Here is a 6,370-nt window from a genome sequence, read left to right as displayed (position 1 = left end):
AAAGAACTTGTGTCGGTAAAGTTTCTTCGGAAAGAATTTTTACGGAAAATTAAGTAACGAACGGAGGCGTAACAATATATTACAGTAACGTGTTCTATCACTTTTATAGTTCGGCTGGTTCTTTAAGATTATTTGATGAAATTAATACTAAGTCCATCTCACTTAATGATAACAAATTAGTTGTTTCTTCTTTGCCGTTTGCTGCAAAGTATATTCCTTTTGCACAGTTGTAGGCCTAAGTTCATAAATAATGATTTCACTTTCAATGAAATTTCTCTGCTAATCGATTGATCGACTCAACAGAATTACGCGATCACTCACTGTACAACTCCTCTCAATTCCCATTCGCTTCTACTTAAGTGAATACTTCACTGTAAATCAATGAATTAATTACTTAACTGTATCAACATTAATGTATCCATTTACATCAGTGTAATTTGTTGGATCTTAGCCTTATGCGCCCTCTAGCTAACATCTGAATTAAAACATTGATAACATAGTTTAAAATAATATAGGTATGTGTGTACATATGTGCGGAATTACCTTTGAAACTCGCGTTTCTTTCTTTCTTGTCTTTGAAAATCAAGGATGTTTGAGCTATTGTACTACTTTGTTGAATATCGCATTCTATTTCAGTTATTCTGACTGATGTAGTAAGCCTGTTTGAATTTATTAGATACTTTTTTTTTAATTTCGCGCAAGGCTACACGAGTGCTATCTTCGCTAGCCGTCCCTTATTTAGCAGTGTAAGACTAGAGGGAAGGCAGCTAGTCATCACCACCCACCGCCAACTCTTGGGCTACTCTTTTACCAACGAATAGTGGGATTGACCGTCACATTATAACGCCCCCACGGCTGAAAGGACGAGCATGTTTGGTGGGGCGGGAATTCGAACCTACGACCCTCAGATTGCGAGTCGATCGCCCTAACCACCTGGCCATGCCGGGCTATTTATTAGATACCTTATGGTATATGAATGAGAAAAAATCACAAACTTATCAATAATTAATATTATATTATATTGGTAAGCATTTTACTGAAGATTTTAAAATTAGATTTCAATTTAAAATTTAATCTGTCTATCGAACCTTTTGTCATCATTAAAATGTTTTTCCAGGTTCTTTTTGTTGTGGTTTATTTGGCAAAACTGGCGATTCACGCGGATATATTTAAGCGTTTGAATAACACCTGAAGTACTTTAGGTTATTAGTAATAAGCAAAGTAATATCTATCACAATCAAACAATTTTCTTTCATTCTACCACTATATGAGGCCCACTTTGTTTATTTATAAATAAATATTTCAAGCAGTTTATAAAAAATACGTTTAAATCAGTATCGATTCAAAGATGGGTTTTAGTGTCTGGGTTTGTTTCACATTTGTTGCTCTAACAGAACGTTATTTTCTAGGATATCAAGAGTCCGGTATTTGGCACCAATTTTTGCGTCTAAAATTTGCGTCTTATCACATCCATACGCCCCAAAGTAGCTGAGGAAGTATTTCTAATACAAAGACCAGGGAATATTGTTCTTTTAAAGAGTGTTTAATATTTGTAGCTTGTTGTACTTACTCTCTAGCGAATAAACAGTAGTTTATTTCATTTTGTTTTCTTGCAGATAGTATATCTATGCAATAGAATAAAAAATTAGCAATTAGCGACTCAATTGTACTCTTAATGAATATTATTTCAGTATGATTGAATTATAAGTAAAATAGATACTAAACTAATTATAACTAATTATATGTAAAATAGATACTAAACTAATTATAAGTAAAAGAGATACTAAACTAATTATAAGTAAAATAGATACTAAACTAATTATAAGTAAAAGAGATACTAAACTAATTATAAGTAAAAGAGATACTAAACTAATTATAACTAATTATATGTACTAAACTAATACTAAACTAATTATAAGTAAAATAGATACTAAACTAATTATAACTAATTATATGTAAAATAGATACTAAACTAATTATAACTAATTATATGTAAAATAGATACTAAACTAATTATAAGTAAAATAGATACTAAACTAATTATAAGTAAAATAGATACTAAACTAATTATAAGTAAAATAGATACTAAACTAATTATAAGTAAAATAGATACTAAACTAATTATAAGTAAAATAGATACTAAACTAATTATAACTAATTATATGTAAAATAGATACTAAACTAATTATAACTAATTATATGTAAAATAGATACTAAACTAATTATAAGTAAAATAGATACTAAACTAATTATAAGTAAAATAGATACTAAACTTTTAAAAAGAATATAAATTTGTCCGACAAACCTTCTGTCACTATCACATGGCTCAGTCAATACTTTCTCGTGACAAGTTAGCCGATTTCTATATAATTCAAGTTTCTCGTCACGTGCTAATACCGGTCTGGTTAGAAATGGCTAGTTTGGAGACTTGGGCTGGACACTTGCTAAAATAATAAACATATGTTCATTTTATGACTTGGAAGTAAGATGCTCTGGTCACTAAATTACCTTTATTTTGTCTTTTAGTGTGCATGCACTATACTGTTCTCATTACAAAATATCTTGATAAAGTAATTTAAATCTAGCATAAAACTCTTCAGGCATCAAAACGAAATCATACTTAAACTTACATCTGGGTAATGTTTCAAAGATCAAAAGGTACAGTTTACCTCCTTCAATGGAGTGGGAAGTTAGTATTAACTCCGCTCTTCAGTTGTTGATATGATTCCGGCTTCACAGATAACCTATCAGAATTACGAAATTCACTCATTTTTAGAGCTTCCTTCATAACCAATCAGTATATCACAGCCAAGTTTTTGTGTATCAAATGGTAGAGTGGTAGAATTCAAAAGTTAGTGATTAAACACTGACCTTAATTCATTCACTGGCCTTCTCTGTGAATGTGTGCTGCTGAAACATGTGAAAGCTACGTAAGAGCACGTCGAGTTTTTAAAAGTAAAATAAAGGCATGAGAAGTGTTTCAAAGTAAAATAAAAAAAAACTATTTTAAAGGACATTTTCTTCTAGGAAGTATGACTTAGAAAATCAGGAATAATGATTTACTAACTAGCTCTTTTGACTTTGTTCACTTCAGAATTTCTACTGATAATACAGATTCATATTTTCGTAAACCAAGAATGTTTCTTCTTGCCTCCCCCTAGAAGCAAATTTGATGATGTAATCAGTCGTGAAAGCCACTGAAATGGGTTTCTCTTATTTACCATATTTTCTGCTTGAAATATCCATTTACAATAATAATTACTAACTTTTCGGGTTTCATCAACAATTTTATTCACTTTTACTGCAGTAATGGTGGAATTGAAGAAAACACGATGAATTGTAACACACGATTAAGTTTATTTGACTATTCATCATGCACAATATTCAATATAAGCAAAGCGCATCCGTTTAAACTCGAAAAAAAAGAAAGAAAATTTTAAGTTCTGTCATGGTTTTCTGATTATGAAACAGCTTTAATTGAAGCTTTTACGAAAACATACCGGTGACGTTTATTAACTAATGATTTTCTGTCACAAAATTATATTTCTCACTGTATTAATGTATGTATTAATCTTTGATTCATCTAATAAATTATAAGTAAATTTCATTAAAGTAAGACATTATTTCTTGTTTGTTAAGTACAAAGCTACACAATGGGGGTATCTGTGGTATACCTATCACGAGTATCGAAGCCCGATTTTTAGCGCTGAGCCACTGGGGACATATAGTTTTATGAGCATCAAAGTTTTTGTTAGAGAACAATTATATGTATTTCTGAAGAAGTTTCAAAGTTTTATGTTTGATCAAGTATTTTTATCTTCAAGGAAAAATTAACATTATTCCATGCAATTAGTTTGGTTTGATGTCTAGTTCTTTACTTAACACTAATAACCTAAAATAATACTTGATGTACTTTAGGTTATTACTAATAAGTAAAGGACTGTATATCAAAACCAAACAGTTTTCACCACTATGTGAGTCCCGCTTTGTTTATTTTCTTAGTATCGCTATATATATATATGCTACTTCTTTCATCGCTCTTCTCACAAATATATCTACTCACTGCTGTTTAGATTTTGTTTGTTTGTTGGATTTCACTCGAAGCTACACGAGAGCTACCTTCGCCATATGTCAATCATTTTGAAGTGATGAACCAGGGAGAAGACAGATAGTTAGCTCAACGCCCAGCCAAGTCTTGGGCTACTCTAGGTAGACTGAATAATGTGACTTGACCGTCGCTCTTATAACACACCCACGGATCCAAAGTGTTTTAACGCACGTTACTGAGGGGAGCACGTTAACGTACGTAATTTATAATCTCTTTATATCCTAACCCTTCAACGATTCTGTCTGAGCCTTTTTTCTATGCAACACTGGCTGACGAAGGGCTTCTGCCCAAAATGTTGCAAATAATATTAAAGTTTGTGTTATAGACGTGTGTTTTACCAATTTTTAATACTTTTTTTTCAAAAACTGCAATTAAGACTAATTCCTACAATAGTATATTTCATAATATTAACGTTTCAGTATTTCACTTACGCCAGTGTGTCCATCGCAAAATTCAATCTATTTGGGAAGAAAATAATATATTTACAAATATACATGTCATAAAACTGAAAATTATAAATTGGAACGAAATAATGATAATAATAATTTGAACATGCAACAATATGTGTTTCTCGGTTAATAATACTTTTAACAATATCACCAAAATGCAAACAAAAAAATGTAAAGTTGTAACCGACAGATTTTTTCCACGTTTCTTTGAGTTTGTTCATTTCGATGTTTTATCACACATTTTACACATATTAATAGTTGGAGACGGCTTGAATGGGATATGAAGAAAATCTTTAATATAAGTTTAACATAACAGCAAATGTACAACGTTTCGACAAGGTTTTGTCATCATCAAGTACATCATCATTAAAGTTTTTCTTCATTACCCATTCAAGCCGTCTCCAACCATTATTAGACTCAAAGTGGGTTCCTCGTCATCGAATTTACGCCTATTAATTTTTGATTCGCTAACTTTCGTTAAAAAAATTAAAAATTAAAAAATTCATTTCAGTATCATCCTTCAGATCAACAAAAAACATGCAATTGAAAATAGAAAGATCAGAGCTCCGAGCTGTGTCTTAAAAGTTTTTAATTCACGATGAAACGTCCCTCTGTGGGACAGTAGTAAGTCTTCTGATTTACAATGCCAAAATCAGGAGGTTTGATTCCTTTCGGTGGACACAGTAGATAGCCCTATGAGGTTTTGTTATAAGAAAACACACACACACACGTGATGAAACTTTTACTGAATCTTACTTAATTTCTACTGCCAGACATGTATTTCATCAACCACTAAGCTTAAGAAACGTAATAATATACTGTTGTACTGTATTCTTTTTGGTTATTGGGTAAAAATAATACGAAGTCCAATCCTCGTAACAATAACAAGTTTATATATTTCTTCAATAGAATTTGCTACAGGCTATGTCCATAGATAGGTCTACCTCCACAAACCACCTTTCAACAGAAATTCCTTAATTAATTACGCCTAACTCACAAAAAAACTTACTTACAGAATTAGTGCTTGCTAATTAATCTATAACAAACACACTGATTGACTCACTGTTTAGTTTATTAACTGAATGACTGTCTAATTCACTAACTGACACTGAATGAATAACTGATTAACTAAATCATTCACTCACTTTGTTATTTATATTATACTTGTATTTCTACTTAGTACAGGAAGCTTCTAGAATATACTAAGGCCTTAACTATCATGAAATTTTTAGATCTTGTGTCATCATTATATTATGATATGCTACCTTTAACAAACAAATATATAAATTAAAATATTTAAAGTATAACATACAACTCTACAGATCTGAAGTTGTTTACAGTTGGATATATAAAATTTAAATGACAGTTTTATACACGTAGGTGCAACATATATACAAGTGCAAGTCTCGTGTAAATCTTTCAATTTTTCCTGAATGCAGTCTTTTTCTGGTCTCTATATAACATCAGGTGTGTTTTGGATATTGCAAGGTAAGCACTGGCATTAAAAATCCTTATGGTTGAAAAATTTACAATATATATATACATACATTGCATAGATATAACCAGAATTTGTTTCAGGCAGTGGTCTGTATAGGACTTACGAACCTTTCCCCAGCTAGCATGGGCGCCCACAATAATATTTTCGGGAGTAGGGGAAGAGGGTACAAAGCATATATGTAAGAGACCAGCTTTTTACAGTGTAAGTCAACATACTAAAATAATATGTGTTATGTGTGGTTAAACGCAAACACAAATTTACAGTTTTAATAACAATTACTAAAAATATTTAGTTTAACTACGATGTTAAGTTTAC

This window comes from Limulus polyphemus, unplaced genomic scaffold (genome assembly GCF_000517525.1).
Source record: "Limulus polyphemus unplaced genomic scaffold, Limulus_polyphemus-2.1.2 Scaffold1388, whole genome shotgun sequence".
Lineage (NCBI taxonomy): Eukaryota > Metazoa > Arthropoda > Merostomata > Xiphosura > Limulidae > Limulus > Limulus polyphemus.
The sequence above is the reverse complement of the archived record's forward strand: the minus strand, read 5'-3'. Positions refer to the sequence as shown.